At 40.2% G+C, this 25,852-nt stretch overlaps 1 long non-coding RNA gene across 1 annotated transcript in view; it reads left to right on the top strand.

The window, feature by feature from the left end:
* The window catches only part of LOC147576984 (uncharacterized), a 246,943-nt gene that overhangs the window by 129,651 nt on the left and 91,440 nt on the right, over positions 1 to 25,852 (top strand). The window contains exon 5 of the long non-coding RNA XR_015241373.1: positions 18,693 to 19,631. This is a non-coding gene — a long non-coding RNA (uncharacterized LOC147576984). The remainder of the gene's footprint in view (positions 1 to 18,692; positions 19,632 to 25,852) is intronic.

The raw sequence follows: 25,852 nt of genomic DNA, 5'->3' as shown, positions 1-25,852 counted from the left end.
CCATGACTTATTTTCTCACTTCATTTAGGCCTCTGCCAAAATAATGTTTCATCAAAGGTTTTTTCTCTATTTAAAATAACACACACCCCACCCAAGCCTCCTGTTACCTTCTTCCCTGTTACTATGTTATTTTTAATTCATAGTACTTCTTAGTACCCCAGTGCCTGGCCCATAGAAGGGACTCATTAAATATTTCTCGAACGAATGAGTGGATGGATGGATGGATGGATGGATGGATGGATGGACGGACGGATGGATGGGTAGGTAGATGGATGGGTGGGTGGATGGTTGGATGGGTAGATGGATGGCTGGACTTATAAGTTAATGGCCAGTTTGCTTTGTTCTGGAGAACTCTTATTTGTATTATTTCCTAAAGCACATTTTCTAATATGCTCCCTGAAAGGCAACACAGCTTCATGCAAAGGCAGAAGTTGATGTTATGAAGTTCAGTTTCCAAATGTTCTGGGAAATTGTGGTTGATGGAGTATGTTAGATTTTATAGTATTTCTACAAATCAAAATTTTCAAACCGGTTTTCACTAATGAAGTGTGGAATACTCCCTCAAGGAAAGGACCATACAAAGTCTTGGGCTTTGAAATTATTAGAATTCATGTCTGTGACAGACTATGAGGCAAGGACATTGACTTTCAAAACTGTAACATGAAGGTAAATTATGTGGCACAGCTCTTCAGAGACTGTTTTGTGTTGCTTACATATTGGGAGTCTGCCTGATTATTAAGCCAAACTTTAGTGTTCAAAAGTTCCCAACATGTGCATGTGCTTTGTTAATTATGCATCTGGCATTAGCATTTGTGATGATTATTGAGAAAGGTTGAAACATCTTCCAGGAAGGACCTGGAGGTTATGTCTCAGGAGGATATGCCTAACGTAATATTTACTTCTTAAAAACAGTCCCTAGATTTTCAAGTGCAGAGAGTTAATTCACTTTCTTGTACTCTGGTTCCCACTGGATGGCTAAACGGGGTGAAGCCTTGCCATTTGCACGCTTTGAATACTTCCTGATATGGTAGAAATCTAATTGGGCTACAGAAGCCAATGGAGAGACAGGTGGTGCTAATGACAATTTATTTGCACGACACACTGTGTTCAAGGCTACCTCCAACCAAAATTGGTAATTTTGCAAACTGGTACCACTGAAATATAGGTGCACGTGAGCAATTGAGTCAATCCCCCATATTTGACTTCTCAAAAGAGGCTGTTAACTCTGAGTTCAGTTCAGTGAACCCAGCAATTTGAACACCATGCCCGGGGTCCACAAGGTCAGGTCCAATTATAATCCAGTCATTGTTAGCAGAAACCAGGCCACCACCTTGGTGCCAGTTGACAGATGAGATCATAGTGTGTTATGACTGATGTGTAGAGTCAGAGAGAAGTCCAGGATGGCACAACTTCAGTGCCATCTGACAGTTCAATAGTGATGAAGACGGTGTCGTCGTTATGACCGTGCACTTGTGCGCAAATGACGTGAGAGCCCGAAGGCAGTCATTCCCAAACTTCAGAAGACCAGCTGGGTCACAGTGACCCGTGAGTGTTTTAAAAAATACTTCCTCTTAAAAAAAAAAAAAAAAAAAAAAAAGGGGCGCCTGGGTGGCGCAGTCAGTTAAGCGTCCGACTTCAGCCAGGTCACGATCTTGCGGTCCGTGAGTTCGAGCCCCGCGTCGGGCTCTGGGCTGATGGCTCAGAGCCTGGAGCCTGTTTCCGATTCTGTGTCTCCCTCTCTCTCTGCCCCTCCCCCGTTCATGCTCTGTCTCTCTCTGTCCCAAAAATAAATAAACGTTGAAAAAAAAAAAAATTTAAAAAATACTTCCTCTGAGGTTCCAGCCTAGAGTTCCAAATTCAGATCCAAGTTAGAGTGTAGAAGTATATATTCTTGTAAAGCTTTCTAGATGATCTGATACTGGGGCAAGCTTGATTTTAAACCCCAAGAAAAAGAAATACTATTTAAAGATAAAATTTTAATTTTGTTGTACCCTGTGGCTTAACTGTAAACAGTATTTCTGGTGTTATATATATAGAAAACCTGTTTTATATGTAATCACAAATTATGACATACCTAAATTAGAAGGTCAGGGTGGGGAGGGGAAATATGCATGTGTGGGAATGTTCTCGGCAGGATAGAGAATAGAGAGCCAAAGCCCAAAATTGAAAAATCAAGGGGGTGCCTGGGTGACTCAGTCGGCTGAGCGCCGACTCCCGACTTTGGCTCAGGTCATGATCTCACAGTTCGTGAGTTCGAGTTCCACATCGGGCTCTGTGCTGACAGTGTGGAGACCGGGATTCTCTCTCTACCCCTACCTTGCTCATGCTCTCTCTCTCTCCCTCTCAAAAATAAATAAATGATCTTTAAAAATAATTTAGAAAAAGAAAATATTCAAAAAAGTATAGGCATGCAAGTAGAAATATGGAGTTAAATTCCAGAAGAAACAGCTCAAAACTTTTAAAGTAATTGATGCTAGGGGACAAGTATTGGGCGGTGGCAACTGTTATTTTTTCATTGAAAACATTGTAATACGATCTGACTTAATCAGTGTATATAACTTCTTGACTAAGAAGAAAAACCAGATTTACCTTGAAATAAACAAACAAACAAAGACGAAATATATGAAACAACAGGTAGTAAAACACAGGCACTGAAGGACAGTAACCCCAAGAGATGGGAAACAAACAAGGTAAACTCTAAAATTGCCCAAGCCTACTGCCTGGAGAGAGTTTATAGACGACAATGTAGGGAGGAGAGACCACTTAGAGTCCAGCAGAATCCTGGAGGTCAGGAGTCAGACTTGAGAGCCTGTGAAGACCAACACTAGACTTCTCAAAACTCAGTACAGAAGATGAGAGTTGCATGCAGACGGAACGTTGGTGTGTAAAGAGGATCCCCCTTGAGAATTTCACTGAATACTGATCAGCATATGCATATGAAGAAACCACCCAAGGCTCGGGGAAGAACCATCTGAGGAATCCGAGGAAAACAGTGCTCTCTCTACTTGTATCCAACATTGTGCTGGAGGATATAATAGAGAGAGACAGACACAGACAGAGTTAGAGGGAGAGAAGGCAGGAGGGCGGAAGGAGGGGAGGAAGGAAGGGCATCCAAATTAGAAAGGAAGAAGTAAAACTGTCTTTACTGTTGTCTTTATTCACAACATGATAATCTATGTATAAAACCCAGTGTAATCTACAAAGAACTTCCTAGAACTCATGACTGGTAGTAGTAAGGCTTCAACATACAAGGTCAATGTACAAAGATCAGTTGGATCTTGTCAGTAACAACAAAAAATTAAAAACTGATGTTTTAATGTACCATTTATAAGATTAAAACTATGAAATTCTTAGGAAGAAATCCAACAAAAGATGTGCCATAGATATACACTGAGAAGTACAAGATATTGCTGAGAGAGATTAGGGAAATCCCAAATACATAAAGAGATATATCAGATTCACAGTTTGGAAGAGACAACTGTCAAATGTCAGTTCTCCCGAAATTGATCTATATTCAATGTAATCAAAATTCCAAAAATTTTTGTTTAGAGATTACAGACATTCAAAAATTTGTACTGAAATACAAAGGATCTTAATTAGCCAAAATCTTTGAAAATGAAAACTAAAGTTTCAGGATTAACACTATTACTACTTAAAGCAATAGTAATCCAAACAGTCATCTTAGCATGCAGATAGAAAAATAGACCAACATAGTAGAGTAGAGAATCCAGGAAAAAGGACCTCATACATGGACAGATGTCTTTCAGCAAAGGTACAAATGTAATTCAATGAAGAAAGGATAGTCTTTTCAGCCAATGGTACTGGAAGAATGAGATTTTCTTATGCAAAAGATGAAAGAAGAACTTCGATTATAACTTGCACCATGAACAACTAAAAACTCAAAATATTATAGGTACTAAAACTATACATCTTAGGGAAGAAAACATAAAAAGAATTTTGCAGTTTGGGGTTAGGCAAATATTTTTTCTAAAACAACACCTGAGTCATAATGCATGAAAGAACAAACTGTTAAACCGAACTTCATCAAATCAAAAACCTCTTCTCTGAAAAAGACACTGTAAAGAGATAAGCAAACTACAAGATGTGAGAAAATACTTGCAAATGATATATCCGATAAAATACGTGTACATAAAGGATGCTCAAAAATCAATAATAAAATAAACAGCCCAATAAAAATGACCAAAATATTTGAATTGACGCTTTCACCAAAGACGATGTGTAGCTGACAAATAAGCATGTGAAAAGATGCACAGTATCATTAGTCATCAGGAAAATTCAGATTGAAACTAAAACAAGATACCACCACACACCTAGAGTGGACAAAATTAAAGACCGACCATACCAAGTGTTAGCAAGGTTCTACAAGAACTGAACCTTTCATGCACTGCTAGTAGGAATGTACAATGGTACACGAGTTCAGAAAAGAGTGTGGCCATTTCTGCAAATGTTAAAGATACACCTCCCATGTGATCCATCCATTCCGCTTCCAGGCAATTTACTCAAGAGAAGTAAAAGTATATGCCCACACGAAGGCTTGTACGTAGCAGCTTTACTTACACGAGTTCCAAACTACAGATAGCCTGTATGTACATCTTTTGTGATACATCTATACAATAGAAAACAGACAGAAGCAGAGTACAGTACATGACGTGCGAATTCGTTGATATAAAACTCTAAGAAATGCAAACTAATGTACGGGGTCAGAAAGCGGATCGGTAGTTGCCCAGACACAGGGGCAAGGAGGAGAGGTGTGATTTTATCTGTCAACTGGACTGGGCCACAGGGGGCCTGGACATTTGATCAAGCTTTGTTCTGGGTGTGTCTGTGATGATGTTTCTGGATAAGATTAACATCTGCATAGGTAGACTGAGTGAAGCAGACTGCCCTCCCTAATGTGGGTGGGTCCCATCCAATCAGTTGAAGACCTAAATGGAATAAAAAGGCTTGGTGAGAGGGAACCTCTCCTACCTGATCATTTGAGCTGGGTCGCCAGTCTTTTCCTGCCTTTGGACTCTTCTGGGCCTGGAGCCTGCCAGCCGTTGGACTAGAATTTATACCATGGGCTCTCCTGGTTCTCAGGCACATGGTCTCAGATGGGAACTACACCGTCGAATCTCCTGGGTCTTGGGACGTCTTGGTCTCCACAATTGCATAAACCAACTTGTTATAACATACATCCTTTTGGTTCCGTTTCTCTGGAGAAACCTGACTGATACAAGGGATAAAGGGAGGGATTACAATGGTACACCAACGAACTATTGGAGGTGGTGCATATGTTCACTATCTTGACCCTGATAATGGTTTCCTGAGCAAAACACATGTCAAACTTACCAAATTATATGTTTTAACTATGTGCAGTTTATTGTGTGTCAGTTATACCTCATTGTACCTTAGTAAAGTTGTTTTAAAATAATTTTTGAAAAAACTCAGTGTATAATGAAGAACAAATCAGCCTAGGCCGGTGTTACGACAGAGTTCCATGTAAGGTTCTGTGGGATTCCGGAAGAGATAAAGTGGCTACTGACTGAAGGTACTGAGAATGGCTCACAGAGAGGATGGAACCACAGTGTGTGGGCCTCTAATCCCAAAAATGTATATCCCAAGGTCTTCGTCTATTTTGCATATTCTTCCATCTTGCCTGTATCTGAATCCCTCTCCGTAGGATGTAGTGGTTTCGAGTTTGAGCTCTCAAGTCACATGGCCACTGACCAGTTAGATAACCATCATCCGACAGTTTGCACAATTCCAAGAACACAGCACTTAATAATGTTACCTGCTTTTATTCATGCCTGGCCTTCCTTCACCATCAGCCCAAAAAACTTTTGCATCCAAATTACCAACATCAACTGTCTCTACCTTTCACCGTTTACTTTCTTAGTAACCACTTGCAGTGGTTAATTCACTTCTTGCTCTTTTTCTCTGTTGGGTTCTATGACACCTTCCCTTCTAAGTCCTATTTCCTACCCACAGCATTTGCAGTGAGAACTGATTAAAAGACATCTGAATTATTCAGTATTTGACAAACACATACAATTTGGAATCCTAATCTGGCTTTAAAATAAAAAGTGCCTGTGAGTAATTTATTGCTAAATTCAACGTTGGCCAGAGCTTGAATAGATAAATGTAAAATTACCCTTGATGATTCTTATGAAGACATATGTAAATACACGGATGGGCATAGCACACTTATTGAATAGTTTAAATTATTTTGCCCATTACTAATAAATGACTGTCCAGAATCACTTGCATACTCAAAATCAATAAATGAAGGATATTTCACTCTGAATTCCAGAATAAGCAAGGGATTTATTTCCTCACATTTCATGGTATGTCCTCAGAAACTTATTAAAGGATTTAGCAATATTGAATCTGAAAACTAACTGGGAAGAATAGAGAGAGAGAGAAACACATTCTCTCAAGCTCGACCTCAGGCCCTTGCCCAAATGGCAAGGTCAACTCCTGCAGACCTTCATGCTTGACAACATTTAATTGAGGGGTTCTGAGACCATTTTTTATATATCCACATCTCTCTAGTTCTTTCTTATTCCCTTCCTTCTCCCCTCAGAGTCTGGGAGTATATAAGCTATTAACTTTTCCTCTGGAAAAAAATCTGATGTTAGCCACTTAAATTTCAGTGTGAACAAGACTTAATGTATCCTTCCTAAGAGAATTTGCATTTTAACAAGAAAATCTTAAAAATGTGGAATTACAGAAGATTCATTGGCTACAAGAGAATTTGGGGAGAAGCATGAAGACTTTCTTTCTTTTCCAAAATCACAGTACTTCTTTTATTACTTATGTATGTAAGAATGTCCCTGTTTTTTTTTGAATTTTAAGCCACGCTTAAAATTGCTTGTTTTCACAGGCTGGTTTTCCTGAAAAATTATGATTTCTTCTTATGTCAAAGGAGAACGGTTTAAAATAACCTGAAGAGATTTCTTGGAGAACAAGGACACATAAATGATAGAAAGTCTAAAGTGAAAAATTGGGGTGCCTTGGGTGGCTCAGTCAGTTAAGCGTCCGACTTCGGCTTAGGTCATGATCTCGCGGTTCATGAGTTCGAGCCCCACATCGGACTATGTGCTGACCTCTCAGAGCCTGGACCCTGGTTCAGATTCTGTGTCTCCCTCTCTGTCTGCCCCTCCCCTGCTCTCTTTCTCTCTCTCTCTCTCTCTCTCTCTCTCTCAAAAGTAAACATTAAAAATTTTTTTAACTAAATAAATAAACTGAAAAATCAAAGGTATATTGCCATGTGTCATTTAAAACTGATCAAGATACATACCAGAGGTGAATTAGAAATATATAAATCTTGTGCCACAAAGTCCCACTGAATTTCATATTTTCCAGTAAGACTTGTTGTCCAAAGTAATTTTAAATGGAATGGAATTCAACTTAAATGGAAAAATGCAACATACTTCTAACAAGGTGGATATATAGCCACATGAAACAACTGTGGGTAGTTAATGTCATTAGAAGAAAAATATATTTTTTATATAAATTAAACACACATGGCAGTATGACTTGGCCAAATGAGGTGAAGTTAAAAATCTGAATCTAAACCCACTTAATAATTCCTTATTCACTGATCTCAAGCATCTCAGGGCCTCACATGTGTCAGACACTGTGCTAGATGATGAACGGTCATTGGACAATTAGCCCCCACCTTCAAAGAGCTCACTCCCTGATGGGGACACTGGGCAGGACAAGTTCCATGAGAAAGGAAAGCACAGGGCACTGTGGGGGCACAGAGTAAAAGTTCCTGGGTTCTACTCGGAGGAGTGAGTCATGGGTGGACTTGGAGAGAAGGGTCCAAAAGAAAACCCTAAGCCAGGAATTCAATTCACAAGGCCCAGATAAGAGAGAATTTGCAAGTGCTATAAATATAATGTTCAAACTAGCTACACGATCTAGGGTATCCATTGAAAATGAGGTAGAGCAGACAATGGCTGAGACCCATTGGACAAGAAGAAGCTGGGTGGGGGAGGGGATCAAGCAATGGGGGCCCAGGACTTGGTCTTGGGGAGATTTGGATGGGAATGTTCCCTTTGCCAGAAACAGTTTTCTCTTGGAATTGGAAAACATTTGTCCAATGTGAAGGAGCACATGCCTGCATCACTCACAACTCACCATGGTTTCTTTTCTTTGCAGTGTTTGTCACTAGCTAAACTAACCTCATTTACTGACGTACTTCTTTATTTTCAATTTCTCCCCTCTAGAATGTGAGTTTTATGAAGGCTTGGCTCATAAAAGGAATCTTGTAAACATTTGTTGATTGATTGTTAAGTGAAGAGTGTTAGGATCCAGGGGCAAAGTAGGAAGATGCCAGTGAATTTGGAAGCCCACAAGGTTGTTAGGGCCAGTGGGACAAAGAATCTTCAATTCCAAAGTAATTGAAAATTGAATTAGATTAGCATGGGCTCAAATGCTCAAGACATCGGTCAGTTTTAAATGTTTTCATTCAGGTCTTTCTTACACAGAGCTGGATGTTTTTTAAAATTCATTCACATTTGTTATAGATCTTGAGTTTGACCTCTTTAATTGATGGTGGATCAATTCTGAAGCATCAGCTCACTAATACAAAATTAGTCATAAATTACGGTCTTTCTTCGTACTCTCTTGTGCCATCAGTCTGAGATACTGCTATGTGCTTTGCATATGATGAGTTTCTTTTATCTCTTTCCAAGGTATGCATTTTAGAAGGTCACATTTGCTCTTTGATTCACTGACCTCCTCAGGAGAAAAAAACCTTCTGGTGTTGGCTGTCCTTTCTTATAATTTCAGGAGAGAGGCTTGTGTTCTCACGATGTCTGGGATAATTCCTCAGTCTAGAGAGTGACAGACTAGATTGAATTAGCTTTGGTTCTTTCATCGCTAATTAGGTGGCAAAGCTGACCTGCCTCAGGGCACACAGACATGGACTCTGTTACCATAATTAGCTTAATGAAGGGATGCTAGCCCTGGCAAGAGATGTCTTTGCATGATCTCCAGGTTCGGAATTCTCATTAGAGGTGGGCTTCTCAAGGACAGGAACGTTGCCTCATTCTCCGTGTACTCTCGATAGGTAACACAGGGTAGTTTCCAACCACATGACAGAGTCCCAGCAAACATTTGTAGAACTTACTGTGTTTCTATGAAGGAAGTTTCTAGAAATATATTACTGCATTCTGCCCTTAGCCTTGTTTTATTCACTATTTTTATCGGTGTCTTAAATAAAGAGAGACATGCTCATCTATTTTTAAAAGGATACAGCTGGGAGAAATAAGTAATGTAATGGCTGATGAAGTAAAGCTTCAAAATTATCCCAACAGAGCAGAAAAATTGGCTATAACCAACAGGATAAAATTTAATAATGATATGTGCGTATTCTTATATATAGGTGCAAAATATCAATTACACTGTTACCAGAAGAAGCAAATATGATTAACAATAGTTTGTGTGGAAAAAGATCGGGACCTTCTTGTTACTCATAACCTTAGGAGGTATTAACCATTTGAGGCATTTGCTGAAAAAAATAAATAAAAAATAAAGCAATGATAGGAGATTTAATACAAATATAATGTACATAGCCAGCGAAATAATCGCACAATATTTTGTGGTCCTTGGACCACGCTCGAAGGATTTAGGTAATTCTAGTTGCTGTGTTTTGAGACACATCCCAGCAAACTGTAACAGTGCTTCTCAAACTTTGATGCTCATACAAACCATCTTGTTAGTAGGTCTGGCACGGGGTCTGAGAGTCTGCATTTATAACTAGCTCCCAAGGGATGCTGATGCCGCTAAGACACAGAACAGTTTTGGAATAGCAAGGAACTTGTGTCTTTCCAGGTGGAAGTCCACACCCAGAGGACCTAGGAACCTAAAAGCCGGGCCGTGATCATTGCTGAAACAGCCGGACTGTTCAGCACAGAGAAGATTTGCATAGTAGGGACCTATTTTGTCCTTAAGTTTTGAATAGCTTTCCTATGCATAAAGAACAGACTTTTGCTTCCTTGTCACCAAAGGCAAAGGCAGAAGTGGAAGGAGTTACAGGAGGCAGATTTTGGCTAAATATAACGAAGTACATTCTAGCAGATGGAACCACTCGATGATGGACAGCCCTGCCTCATCACCTCGACGCGTCCCTGCATTAGGAATATGGGAGCAGGAGCTGACGATCGTCACATAGGCAGACCAAGATCATCCTTCTGCAGGAGGGAGACTGGATTTGATAAAATTTAAGATTCCCTCAAACTTAGGATGCTGTAACCCCACCCCTTATCTGTCCTCACTGGCTCATTCCTTCTTCCTTTTGTCCCAGGCCCATAAACTTCACTGCAGATCCTTTCTTATGAGAAACCGGTTATGAAAATGCACTGGAGAATAGAGCAGCATATAAAATGCGAGTTTACATTGATAATTTTGTATTACCCCCTTAATTTCCTGTCATTTCTATGTATCTGGCTGTCAACGTAACATGGAAGTCTCTTGGATCAAGGCAATATTCGGCGAGTGGGTGATTTCCTTCTAATGAAGACAGCAAAGGTTGTTAGAGAGTTGGCTGTGTTACAGAGCAGGTGTGGCACCTTAAGCATTTAGAAATTTAGAGATGATTCTGACTCCTTTCAGATGGTTCTATCATAATCCACCGTGGAAGCTGAGGGATGCATTAGTTGCTGTCTCAAGATCACTTTCAACCCTAGGGTTGGAGAAAATGCAAGCATATCCTTTACAATATCGATGTAACTTTTTCTTGTTTTCTGTTGTGTCTCTAAATTGATTGGGTTAGCTCCAGTGTTGCTTAAGCTTTACATTTCAGGGTGATTTTTAGAGAATTGGCACCCTGGAACACGGTGAAGGTACTTCATTAAGCCTATTACTGGAATTGAATCGATGCTTTTATGCCCTGAGGCAGGCCTGCTGTGCCATCTATTTAGTGATGGAAGAGCCAAAGCTAATTCAATCTAGACTGTTGCCCCTGGGACTGAAAAATTGCCCTGGACGTTCTGGGCACACAAGGTCTCTCTGAGGATTCTAGCAACAGCATCAGCCCAAGAAGGTCACTGATGTCAAACCATTAAGGCCCTTGCTGCACCCCACCCCTGAAAAAAAAATAGCTTTCAATACAACATGGTTGATGGGAACAAATGTCAACCCAAGAGGCTTCCAAGGAAAATACAGCAGAAGCAGTGTATTCAAAATAATCTGTCACTTTTCTCTTGACGTGAAGTATCTGCTAGAGTCAACTGTTCTGGATTTGAGATTCAAAGATTGGCAAAGGAGACCCCATTTCCTCCCATAGGTAGCCAGGAAACAATGCTCTATGTGGGTATATTGATACAATAGTACAGTACAGGGGGAAAAAAATCACCTTTCACTTTCAGGAATCAATTGGTATTTTAAACAACGTATATAGAAGGTAATGAGGGTAGATAATCTCATTTCATTGATGAGGACACTGAATTTCAAAGATTCTAAGTGGCTTTCTCAATGTCAGAGAGATGCTAAATAATAGAGCCAGAACTCCTTTTAACTCCTAACTTAATTTCCTTTCCATTATTTTAGAAACAATTAAATGTCATATTTTCTTTGAGAACTAAAATAAGTCATTAGATTATGCCCATATATTGCTACAGTAGGAATATGTTTAAATATCTCTGCCATTAATATGTTTAATGGAGTTCTTTTGTTCTCTCCTGTAAGATGTAATTCAGACAATTCAGAAAATATGTTTTATAAATATCCACGGTAATTGAGTTCCTGCCATGTACCCTACATTTCACAATGCCCTCTGCATGTGCTATTATTTTTTACTCCTCACTAAAGCCTATGAAATAGACAATACTAGATCTATTTTTAAGATGAAGAAATGATTAGGAAACATTGAACAGAAGAGTGTCTCACAGTTAGCAAGTGGCAAATTTGCCCCCCATCACGTCAACCCCCTCCACTTAGTACTGTGGATTTCAGTAACCAATTAATTTGACCAATAGTTATTGAATACATGTGTCTTCTAGTAGAACAAAAACTCAAACATGTAGCCGAAGGTCATTTGAAACAATTGACACTAATAGTGAAGTCATTATTTTCATGTTTGGCTTGGAATTTGCATCTTGTTGGATGTCATTAGTATTTTTTTTTTTTTTTTTACCACTTTTGTACTTACAAGTACTGAGTTATAAACTTCTGAGAGTCTGGACCAAAGGATGACAAGGATGCCAGGAGGTAAAATCCATTGTGATTCCCATCTTCATTGTCCCCTGCTTTGCATCAGGCACGGAAAGCCCATGATGAGGTTGGAGGTTGGAGGGTTGGAGGGGAAAGATGTATAACAATTACCCTCTCCTTTTGGGCATGCAGAAACCACACACTGAAAGTTGTTCGATGGTCTTGAGAAACAATTTCTCCGAGCCTCAGTCTCTTGACCTATAAAAAGAGAAGATCACTGTTATTTCTTCATTTCCTCTTGGGATTGCTCAGGACCACATGAAATGATGTCTGTAACCGGTTATTTAAACCAATGCATATTACAAATAGAAGAAATCACATACTAGTATAAGGTATCACAGGTTTTGATTTTTTTTAAGTTTATTTATTTATTTTGAGAGAGAGAAAGAGCATGCGGGAGGGGCAGAGAGAGGGGGAAAGAGAGAGAATCCCAAGCAGGCTCTGCACTGCCAGCACAGAGCCCGGTGTGGGTTTGAACCCACAAACTGCGAGATAATGACCTGAACCGAAACCAAGAGTGGGGTGCTTAACTGACTGAGCCACCCAGGTGCCCCCATTTTGATTTTTATTGAACATTTTCATTGACTTGACTCTGAATCACCTCCTTAACTGGCCATCCTACATTTAAGTGCTGGTCTCAGTAGGGCTTCCTCACTAAAATGAAGGATGTGAATATAAATGAAGCAGTGGGAAAGATGAGGATTTGGGGCGAGGCCTACCAACCCATACCTGTGATATTATTATATCATAATAGCAATGTGACCCTAAGCAAGTTACTTAATTATCTTTCTCCCTCTCTGTAAATTGGGAAAATAGTACCTTCTTTGCATAAGCAGATTATGTATTTGAAGCACATAACCAAATTTAGGTCTCTTAGGATGTTTACCAATTGTTAATTCATTTCCCATAGCCGTCTAAGGAACCATTTAGTTTTTTAAAGCTGATGTAACTTGATTCATAGCTCCCTTCTCACACACAGGGTAGGTGCACTTTTAATACAGGTCTCAGTCTGGTTTCAGTGCTTCCATACATAACAAATATGACAAAACATTTCGTGCTATTTCTAACTCCAGGGTATATACCCCAAAAGGCCACAAGTGATTCAGAGATAGACCAATTCTCATCTCTGTTTCTAAACCAAGAGGCTGATATTATGTTAATTTATGCTTTTGCCAGGGAATGGACAGAAATGATTTGTAAAAGCTTTAACGGCCAGAATATACTAACCGCAACCAAATTAGTTAAACCGTATCAATACTGTTATAATCTCCAGTTATGTTAGTCATGCGTGTGAATGATATAAATCCATGGGAAAGTTTTGAAATTTATTCCTGATTTATTCCTCCCACCACAGCCCCCTCCCCTTGAATTGATGTCAATTTTATTTTAGGTGAAGTTTTTCTTTCCATTAAATACATACCATCAAAGAAAGCATTACTTTTTGAGAAGGGCTACAACCCTTAAATGCAGTAAGTATTGATACTTTCCAATCAATGTCCCTCATAGTGCTTACAGAAAAGCAGTATAGCTCTCTGTGGGGAAGAAATCAATATATCTTAAGGAATTCACTTTAATAAGGACAGGTAAGTTAAGGAAATGGCATAGTTTGTATTGTTGTTGCTAGGGTTTTTTTTTTTTTCCTTGTTTCCTATAATCAGCTGACTGATTTTTACAACGGATGTGATCATCATTCTTCCCAATGAGCCCTTTTAAATTTACTGTAATTCCATAATCTCCCACCAGGCGGAGACATAGCATTAGGAACGAGCAAACTGGCTAGAAAACGCATCCAAACGAGTGGGTTTTTTTTTTACTGGCTTCCAACATGTATAATTCCTGTATTCAGTTATGGATATTTAAATATCCTCAAGTAGAGCAATGAAAATATATATTCATAGAGAGACAAACACTGGAAATCCATGTGTCTTGAAGAGGCTCAAACCACTGCAGTGCCTCAGTGTAAGACCTAACTTCCCTATAGCTCAGTCTTCATTGTTAGCATCCTATCTGCCAAAGCCCAAAAGATGGTTGCTTATAGAATGGTTGGGCTCCCTAGTGAAAAATAGGACATCTAAATAAACTCTTGCCCTTTATCATTTTCGCTAGATCCTATTCTTTATTTAGGGTCATAACAAATCTTACTTCCAATATAATCTTCCCTGATAACATTCACATTTTCTGTCTCCTTATTTGGCATTTTATAAGAGGTATTGTGTACCTAGGAAATTAAGAATTCATCTTTGAAGTAAGATATACCTACCTTTCAACCCTAATTTTGACAGTCAGTAGTCCTGTGAAAGGAAGATAATGATATCTATTACAAAGATGGTTGTGAGTATTTAAAAACTGAATGCAGGTGAAATATTTAGCAGAGTGCCTAGAAATAATGGACGCACTAAGTAAATAGAAATCAGTATTATATAATGCAAATTTAATTATACGACACAGGTTGTACCTTTTCTCTGTACATGATGTCTCTGCTAAAAAGAAAGGAAGATTTCTGCTGCAAAGCTTTGCTATATGTTGCGTAATAGCTTGATGGCTCTCAACTAACATGATATAAAGTCTGATGAATAGGTTTTTTAAAATTTTTTTTTTCAACGTTTATTTATTTTTGGGACAGAGAGAGACAGAGCATGAACGGGGGAGGGGCAGAGAGAGAGGGAGACACAGAATCGGAAACAGGCTCCAGGCTCTGAGCCATCAGCCCAGAGCCCGACACGGGGCTCGAACTCACGGACCGCAAGATCGTGATCTGGTTGAAGTCGGACACTCAACCGACTGCGCCACCCAGGCGCCCCATGAATAGGTTTTTTAAAAAACAGTTGAGGGGCGCCTGGGTGGCTCAGTCGGTTGAGTGTCTGACTTCGGCTCAGGTCATGATCTCGCGGTTCGTGAGTTCAAGCCCCGCATCGGGCTCTGTGCTGATAGCTCAGAGCCTGGAGCCTGCTTTGGATTCTGTGTCCCCCCATCTCTCTCTGCTCCTCCCCCACTCGTGCTCTGTCTCTCTCTGTCTCAGAAATAAATAAACATTAAAAAATATTTTAAAAAAAAACAGTTGAATGATTATTGAATGGAGAGGAACCTGACTTGGCATGTCTTTCAAACACAACTAAAAACATTTAGCTGACTGTTACTCCAATAAGTTAACAGGATAACACAGCTACCCCAAACATTAGAGATGTTATAAACGTTTCATTGTCTTCCACTCTCTGCTTATCTTTTCACTTTAAGTTGTTTTCTCTTGTCCAGGCAGTTTAAACTCATTCACCTCATCAACAGGTGGTATTCCTAATGTCAGAAGAAGTAGTTATAACACATCATATACAGTAGCCGTACAGACTAGCTAGCTGTCTCTCAAACTCAATTTCTCCCATTCCTAGGTACACTTCTTTGCGACTGGGTGTGACCGTGTGGTTTTATGACCCAAAGTATGCACACTGCTTCAGGCTAGGTCTGTAAAAATGCCCATATGCCCCATGCTCTTTTTTCCCCCCAGCTTGATGTAGTAAGCTTATTGACCCTTGAGGTCAGGTTTTGAAGATAGTCCGGAACTATAGGAAGCAGTAAGTCTGGCACCCTAAATCAGTGCTTGGAAGAGAGTCACCCATCAATCAGGAAAGTCCACTTTAAACTCCTATCAGTAAGACATAAACTTCCATTGTGTTTAATCGTTCATCATCTTTTGATTTGTTTGCTACAAGAGCTAGCAAAACGTAAACACTTCAGCTGGTCCACATATGCCTGTAATGTTTGTTTGGATTAGGGAGTCATATTTTAAGGAAGGTACTGACAAGTTTGAAAAGTTTTCGAAACAAGTTAAGACACCGAATTAAATAAGAACTCACAAATCAATCAGAGAGCTTTTCCTTTTCCTTTCTGTTTTTTAAGTTTGTTTATTTAAGCAATCTCTACCCCCAACCTGGGCTCGTACTCCTAACCCTAAGATCAAGAGCTGCGTGCTCTACCAACTGAACCAGGTGCCCCTGGAGAGCCTTTTCAAACTGCATGCTTTTTAAAAATTCCCAGGTGATTCTGATGTGTATTCTGTGCTAAAAATCACTAGTCAAGAACCCTGGCATGGGGAGAATGATCAAATGAGTTGGGGATGGTTTTCCTAGAAAATAGAAATGCGATGATAGCGGTCTTCATGTATCTGAAGGGCTAACATGAGAAAGATTTACATTAACACTGGGAAGAAAGAGAGATTTATGCTTCTACTGGAAGATACTGATCGGAATCAATGGTCAGAAGTTGCAAGAAGGAAGATTTTGGTTCATTCAAAGGAAAATATTATAATAATTATAGTTTTGTTTTTTGTTTTTTTTTTTTTAACGAAGCACTTGCTTTTAAAGCAGCAGGTTCTCCCATTCTTGTAATATCCAAGCAGAGATGATATGGAAGTATCATTACTATAATGTTCTTTGCAATCACTATTTCATTTAAACTCATAGCCATTATGGGGGACAGGTTCCCTTTTTATACATGAGGAAACTAAAACCTGTAGTCATTAAACTGTCTGCCTCATCACAGGGCCAGAAAACAACACAGGGGAAATATTAATCCCTGTCTTCAGACTCAGAAACTAGCTCTTTTTCCCACTGACCATATATATGTGAGTAGTCCCTCTCAGACATAAGATTCTGTGAAAAAGTTGGGGATTTGTTTTTTTGTGTTTGTGTTTTTGTTTTTTAGAGAGAGAAAGAATGAGAGTGAGTGGGAGCCAGAGGGAGAGGGGAAGAGAGAGAATCTTAAGCAGGCTCCATGCCTAGTGCAGGGCCCAACTTGGGGCTCAATCTCACCCTGTGAAATCATGACCTGAGTCAAAACCAAAAGTCAGATACTCAACTGACAGAGCCACCCAGGCACCCCAGTTTGGGATCTCTTTAACGGCAGGGTTGTTATCTTTTCCTTGTTTTTATTTATATTTTCACTTTGCTAAGCACATGGTATGTGCTTCTAAATACATATTTAGCTGAATTTAATACCATTCTTCTAAAATAAAAATGTCCTAAAAATAGGTCTTTCTACTCTGTTTTCACATGTAGGGGAGCAACTATTGCCATCCTAAGATATGCATCTTTGGCATATTGATTATTCTAAGCTGGTCATTTTTAAGAAACAGCAGACACAGGAGGAACTCTCAAAACCCAGTAGAAGTTACCTTTTTGTAAGAGATATTTACATGTTAAGAAAAATTTCCATTTGTAAGGGTATCTCCCTCAGTACCAGAAGAGGGAGATGACTCTAAGTCTCTAGAAACTATTATCAGTGGAGAAAGCATGGCCTTAAATCTACATTAACAACCTTATTCTTGCTTACTACACTTGTCCTGGTAACCTCCCATAAGGGACTTCCAACCCCCAACATCTTTTAGCTGGAGATGGTATTTAAGGTTACAGTTTCAGCCATTTCTGGGACTTATTTCTGGGTCTGTCCGAAAAAAACTACATATACAGGAGGTATATGTGTTATTAAACTTTTGTTTGATTTTCTACCGTCAGTCTGTCTCATAGCACATTAATTTTTGGTCCATCTGGAAGAACCTTAAAAGGCGGAGTAAAATTCTTCCTCCCCAATGCACACATAACCACTGCCATCATAAATAATGTTGTGCACTATAGAAGCAATACAAAGAACATGGCCCCTGCCTTCCAGAGAAAACACAAAAGCAAGAGTTAGATACTTGAGTCACTAGTAACTACAAATATATTTGAATCACACTCAGCAATTACAGTAAGTTTTCAATGCTGGTCTGTCGTGTAGAGTGCAGTGGAATAGATTCATGCAGATCTCAGCTCTGCCTTGAGCACTTGGCCAAATCACTTAACCTTTCCATGCTTCTGTGTCCTCATCTAGGAGTCAGGCAATGATTTCCCAGTGGCTGATGACACCACAAACAGTAAGGCCAGACTTTATATGCATTCTGAATCTGATGAAGCCTCTGTATCGGGCCACCAATTTTCATTAAAGACAGGCACATATCATAAGAACTAAGGGATGCAATTAGCAAAATCAGACTACAGGAGACTTTACAGGATTAGCATCCCAGTTTCTTTTTTAAAACACTTCAAAAGATAAGAGATGGACAGGATACATATAAAAGACATAAATGGCATAACAACCAATTGCGATCTTATTCTGATCTCAATTTCAAATTGTAGGACAAAAAAAAAAAATACCGGAAGCAAAAGAATGTAAATGGTGTGATTCTATCTATATGAAGTGTGAAAATAAACAAAACTGATCTGTGCTTCTAGAAGTCACTGTAACATTTTGTTTCTTTATCTTTGCTCTCATTCTGTGGGTACGTTCAGATGAGATTTAGTGACTTGTGGAGTGAAAGTGTGTGCACTTTTCCATATGTGATCATTCAATAAAAAGTGTTTTAAATGACATTAAGTCTGAGTCCCATAAAGGTAAATCTTAAGAAAGTTAATGAAAACAAATTATGAACTTCCTTTTAGGTTTGTCGAGGAAGGCTTCATGGAATGATGGAATTGTTTGAAATCATTGAAAAACAGAAGAATCTTGCTCAGTAAAGCTGGATGCAAAGGGCATAAGATTTCTATCGTATGTGAAAGCAGACATAAAGTCCAGGAAGTTGGGAAAATGAAGAAAAAGTACATTTCAAGGGATATACGCATCAAGAAGGGAGGAATCAAAAATATAGTCTGTATCAACCTGGAAACTGAAGACAAAAACTGAAATTATCTATAATTATATCCATATCCATAGAGACATTATGCAAAATAATCTTATGTTACGTAGGCACCGTTGCTGCTGTGGAATAAGCTCTATTTTAAAGACGTGGTGACTTTAAGTGGCTCTCACAAGGACGTTGGCTGGAATGGAACATTAAAACAACTGTGATCTTCTGGCTCTGCCCCGTGTCTGTTTCATAAACTGGCCTTGTCAAGATGAAAAATGTCATGCCATCCACAACCTGAAGAGGCATGTCTGCGAAAGGACAATAGGAACAGAGTCTGTCACTTCCCCTCATTACATATACAGATGGATTATTTCTAGTACTTCTGGCCAGATTGTTTTGTTTCAACTCTACCTGTGACTGAGCTATGGGTGCTGCTGAAAATTTTACACCCATAATACAAGCATTCCCCCTCACGCAACAAGTCAGCACACAGTTTATGGCAGATATTAATTACGGCGGTTTTCCTTTGCCATTGTACCTCTCTTTGACGTAAGTAAAGCCAGTGACTCAGAATTCTGGGCCCACATCCTGGGGATGTGGCAGCACTAACAGAAAAATGAACAAGCCCGGAGATGGGAAAAATCTGTAAGAGGACTGATTTAAACGGGAGAAGCCATCTGTCACCAAAGACCTTTCTGCCCCCAGGCCTGCTGATATCAGTCAGAAAACAAGGTCACAAGGCTTCAGGACCAAGGTGAGTGAGACAATCATCAGGGTACAGAATTTGCCAAAACTTCCGTGACAGAAATTCTCACACTAGTCCTCAATAATTGAAATGGTCATGGGGCACCTGGGTGGCTCAGTCGGTTGGGCATCCGACTTCGGCTCAGGTCACGATCTCACAGTTCGTGAGTTTGAGCCCCACACAGGGCTCTGCGCTGACAGCTCAGAACCTGGAGCCTGCTTCAGGTTTGGTGTCTCCCTCTCTCTCTAACGGTCCCCCACTTGAGCTCTGTCTCTCTCTCTCTCTTTCAAAAATAAATAATAAACATTAAAAATTTTTAAAAAGTATTAGAATAGTCACCTTTCACACTGAAATACTCACCTTGAAAGAAAACACATTTTCAGAGGAAGGGGGAGGAAGAGAGGAATGAGGAGTTCGTGTTTAATGGGGACAGAGTTCCTGTTGGGGAAGATGAGAAAGTTCTGGAAACAGATGGTGGTTATTGCACAACTATGTGTTTGTAGTTGATGCCACTGAACTGTGTGCTTCAAACTGGTTAAAATGGTAAATTTTATGGCATGCATATTTTGCCACAGTAAAGAAAATTACAGAAAGAATCGTGAAACAAGAAATTGGCAGGTCATCAGGCCGATTTTTAAGAAGTCAGGAAGAAGTCAGGCTCCAGAATCAGACTGCCGGTGTCAAATCCGGGCTTCTAACCTCCAGCCTTCATAGCCCCGGGACATTAGGCAGATCACATAGTTGCTCAGGCTCAGTTTCCTCATCTGTAACACGGGTTCATTATAGCATGTAATTTGTCGGATTGCTGAGAGGAGTGAGTGAGGTAATCCACATCAACTTCCAGGTACGAAATAAGTGCTCAGAATCCCTTAACTATCATGTCAGCATCATTCCTACATCGTCCTTCTTGTTGACAAGCAAACCACTACCCTGTGAGAGGCTTCCAGAAAGCCCTCAGGAGCCGGGAGTGTTACCACTACACATGTGAATCAACGGGAAATTTATTAAATGCCTGTTATAACGCAATGCTCATTTCAACATTGCTCATTCAACGCATTTCAACATTGCCGAGCAGGGAGCGCTGTCCCAGCCTTCCCCTGGGGTCACACCCGAGCAGACAGAAAGCCCTTGCATGAGTGGCCCACGGGGGCCACCCCTGGGCTCTGAAGGGTCCATCCTGCTGGACCCTCACGGTCTTCTGGCTGGACTAAAAGTTAAATTTACATCAGACAGATTAACAGGAGAAAAAGTAAAATTTTATGATGTGTACACAGGGGAGGCCCGATTGTGACATTGAGACCTGAGGAAATGACCAAGGCAGGTCATTGTCCTACATTTGCGACAAAGAGACCATAACTCTGTGAGGATTTGATAGGACAAAAACAAAACAAGACAAAACTTTGGGCGTTTGGATTGGTAAGGAATTCTAAACAGAATTTGGGTTGTGGTAGTAAATTAGCAAAAAGTAACAAGGGTGCATTGTTCACACGGCTCTCAATTTCCCATATCTGGTGAAAAGGTTGTCTCCTCACCTCCTGGTACAAAGTACCTGTTACATGGGAGTTTAATTTCCTGCTTTCAGGGGGACACAGGGGCCTGAGTGTTCTTGCACGGACTGTCTCTTAAGTAACACTTATTCAAAATACTCAACATGCCAGCATGGCACACTTTGGGACGGCTGCCTTGGTCCCCGCAGCCCACATCCGACCTCACCTCTTGCAAGTGCCCGAACCTCTCTGAGCCTCAGTTTCCCTGTAACTCAGATGGTGCTCAGACGGTGCTTTTGACAAAATTAATGAGAATTTAGGACAGGACTTAGCACAGATTAAGCCTTCAATACATACTACCTTATTTAATCAACAATCCAATGAGGCTTCCGTGTAGTCTCTATCTAGGGCAAGAAGGGTGAAATGAGTCAGTCAGAGTGCAGCTAGGACTTGGCAGAGCCGGGATCCCAACCCCAGAGCGGCAGCCTCGGAAGCCTGTGGCCTTTCAATGATACCATAGCTTCCCGTGTGGTGTTAGTGCCACAGCGTTCTAAGAGTAATTCCTGCAGCAGCTTACGTGGTGGTTAAGGTAACGTCAGTAGAGAAATAGAAAATGCTTTGTGAATGAGGTGGAAGGAACATCAGCAAGAGAAAGGTAGGATGTTATTCAAACCAGTATGTAATTGGGGATTAGCTGCCAGTCGGTTTAAACACTTAGCATGCCTCATGTCCTTTCATCTTTACACCAACTCTGAGACATGTGTTATTAAGCCCATTTCACAGCCGGTTAAACTGAAGCCTGGGGCGACCTAAAAACTTGTGGAATGTCACGAGGTTAGTAAGAGGAAGGGTTGGGATTTGAACTCAGTTCTGTCTGCTGTGAAAACCACTGTCCTGAATCCAAGAGAAGAGCTGTCTAGATGAGGGGGAAACCATGAACTCCTCACCAGTTTGTCGGACGAATAGCAGAGGCTGGGTCTGAAATACGCAGAGGGAGCTCAGGAGTGTGGGTGGAAGGCAGATAGAACAGAGGCGGAGAGGAGACCAGGTAAACAGGACAGAAATGGGAAGCGAGAGTTCGGGCAGATGGAGAAGTGATAACCTAGGCATGACGAGCCTTGGTGTAGAGGAGCCTTTCACTGTCATCTTCCCTTTCTCCCCATGAGCCTGGGCAGGATGGTCCCTATTTTCAGACCTGTTTCTTTTTGTCTAAGAATCCAATTGAACTTCGGTGACTAACTCCTGCCAGATAATGAATATCTGGGGTGATCCAGGAAGAGTTCATTCACCTCATCAAAGGAGATGGCTTCATCCTAAATCAAAATTGAACCTGACTCACTATAGAATCAATAATGGGCATGGCCAAAGCCATAATCATGTCCTTGAAGGCCAGAATCCCTGACACCACCCATTAACAGGACACTAGGGCAAAAGTTCAGGCATTTTACTAAGAGCCACTTTGAGAATATGCTTAAATAAAAGCCTCTATGAATATGTGATCTCATCTTTATAGACATAAGGCCTTTGAGAGAAAGTGAATAGCTTTTGAATATATTTAATTTTAATTAAATTGAATACCTAAATACAATTTATTGTAGAGTACAGGAAATACATGTATTTAAATGGAAATATTTGGAGATTTCTACTTTTTGGAAGGGCAAGTTATTAACCACTTATCTACAAGTCCTTCAAAGAAAAATCTTCCATTTGGCTAAGCTGTTTCAAAGGTTAGTCTCTGAACACACTTGAGGAGAAAGCAAAGTCCCCTCTTCTCATCCTGATACTGAGTAGTAAGACAGGCTCCCTCCAGGGACTGCTGGACATTTGACCTCAGAAGTAGACCATATTCTTCAGGTGAATTCAAAAGGAAGTGGTGAGTGCCAGAGGGCTTTTATTTTTTTCCCAGACTTAGTCTCATTCCCCTGCAGGAACCGCCCCAGGAAAACCCCCAGTCTCCAGAAGATATATCCCTCTACTGGATCTATCTCAGCGATCCCAGTCGTTAAATATCATCAGACAACTAGCCCTTTCCATACTGGCACGTAAAAGATTGCCCCCTGTATAAGGACAAGTTACCCAGACGATTACCAGTGCTGAGAGGGTCAAAGCTTCCTTTGCCCACCCACGTGGTTGCCTTCAAAACAGTCAAATAATGTTTCCACCTGTTTCTTAGTTGTCTCTTCTGAGCAGTACATTAAAATAATGGACTTGCTGATAAAGGCACAGATCCAGAAGATCTGAATTGTGAATCCAGGGCTTTCTAAGTCTATCCAGTGTGATTACAGGACTTCAGGTCAGTAGGACCAGGCAGGAGCAATTCAGAGTTTTGGGTTTTGGGTCTAGAATTGTTTGGTTCTACAGTATGATCACAAAGCAAACTGTTGTTCAATGAAACCCTTGTTTTTCTTACCACTGTAAAGTTCTGTTATATAAGTTGAGGTTCTGCTCTTGGAATCTTGAATACGTGTCTTTGCATATGTTGGTTAAGTACATAAGCTAAATAACATAACATAACAAATGTTCCTTTTAGGAGACTTTTCTACATCATATGAATTGGCCGAGGCATCTTTAAATGTAATTTCAGTGATATTTAAACTAAAGATGGTTATCTTTTCTTAGTTAATATCCCTGAGGCAACCATGAGCATTCTTCATATGTCCAAAAACCTCTTAACTATGCTCAAAGTTGGGTCGTCATATATTTTTTAAAGAGTAACCACAATTTGTCCTTTCCTGAGCCTATTCTGTACTTATATAACTGTTCTCAAACAATGCACCACACTGTACTGGGCATGAAATGTGTGTAAGAGAATATTGCTTTGGATATGCCATTAGTACGTAGGACCAAAACACAAAGACTGACCAAATAGGTTAGGTCTATGAACTTGGGCTTCAGTATTGTCCTAATCAATGTCATCAACATTGAAAACTATGTATGAAACATATACATATACGTGTGTGTATGGATGGATGGATGCATGTATAGTATGAAACCAAATTGTCAGTACAACCCATTTTTTTCATAGTGAGTTGAATCTTAGATACTTTGAAGAACCCCAATTTTTCAAAATCAAGAGGTATTTTTTTTTCAAAAGTTGTTTTAAAAGTATGCAGAGGAAAAAATGTTTGATAAAATCAGGAACCCTAACGTGAGAATTTGTTCATTCATTGCATGCCTATTACATGCCCAAACTACACTGCATGCTAGGAATATAAGATAAATGTGCTGTCCCTATTCTTGACGAGCTCTAAGACTAGATACACACACATCCCACACAGGCTGGTAGGTCCTAACACCCAGTTATGGAGGAGCTATTCACTGGGAATGTAGAAGAAAAAGAAGAGGAGTAAACCACAGTGGGTTAGGAAGACATCTCAAACTGGTCTGGCATCATCAAAGTATATAGAAATGAATTATACCCTAACCAGAGGATGGCCCTGGAAATCAGAGAACACAGTGCATTGGCCAGAATGGTGAAGGAGCCTTGGAAATGTGTAAAGCCAGCACAGCACTTCCATGTTAGTACTCAGGCATGAAGAGGTTAACTCATTCAAGTTTATCTGAGTTAGAAATTTGGAGCATGTAGATGAGGTTCACCAAGAAATACAAGCAAATACATTTAACTGAGTTTAGGAGAGCCTTCACATTGGTATTTTGTAAACAGGTCTGTCCACTACAGAGGTATCAAAGGCAAAAAAGAAGTAAGTCCAAAAGAGATCTTTCCTAACTAAAGAGACCTTGAGTCCCAAAGTACCAAAATCAAGGGCTGAGACTTGGCCCTGTGTCATCTATGTCTATGGTAAATTCAGGGTCTCCAGGGCTCTCACAAGGAAAACCAAAGTTAATGGCTAAAAACAATATACATTTAGCAAAAAAATGTATGTGGATCATTCAGTTTTGCCTCAAACTATATAATCCCTAAAACACATTCATCAAAGTTTAGCAATTAGCTTAGCTAATAAAAAGGTTAGTCTTTTTGGGGAGCCTGGGTGGCTCAGTAGGTTAAGCATCAGACTTCAGCTCAGGTCATGATCTTGCGGTCCGTGAGTTTGAGCCCTGCATTGGGTTCTGTGCTGACAGCTCAGAGCCTGGAGCCCGCTTCAGATTCTGTGTCCCCCTCTCTCTCTGCCCCTCCCCTGCTCATGCTCTGTCTCTCTCTCTCTCTCTCTCTCTGTCTCTCTCAAAAATTAAAAAAAAAAAACACATAAAAAATTTAAAAAGGTTAGTCTTTTTAAACAATATTTTTTAAAGTTTATTTATTTGAGAGAGAGAGAGACAGACAGAGAGAGCAGGGGAGGGACAGAGAGAGAGGGAGAGAGAATCCCAAACAGGGATTCTCTGACAGTGCAGAGCCTGATGTGGGGCTCAATCCTAGGAACCGGGAGATCATTACCTGAGTTGAGATAAAGAGTCAGATGCTTAACCGACTGAGCCACCCAGGTGCCCCTAAACAATATTATTTAGTTATATGATTGTGTTCATTCATAACTTGTGGTAGATTGTTTTTTGTTTTTTTTTTTTTTTAATTTTTTTTTTCAACATTTATTTATTTTTGGGACAGAGAGAGACAGAGCATTAACGGGGGAGGGGCAGAGAGAGAGGGAGACACAGAATCAGAAACAGGCTCCAGGCTCCGAGCCATCAGCCCAGAGCCTGACGCGGGGCTCGAACTCACGGACCGCGAGATCGTGACCTGGCTGAAGTCGGACGCTTAACCGACTGCGCCACCCAGGCGCCCCGGTA

This window comes from Puma concolor, chromosome D1, assembly GCF_028749965.1.
Source record: "Puma concolor isolate L17-30 chromosome D1, mPumCon1.1.hap2, whole genome shotgun sequence".
Lineage (NCBI taxonomy): Eukaryota > Metazoa > Chordata > Mammalia > Carnivora > Felidae > Puma > Puma concolor.
This window is presented reverse-complemented; position numbering and strand designations above follow the sequence as displayed.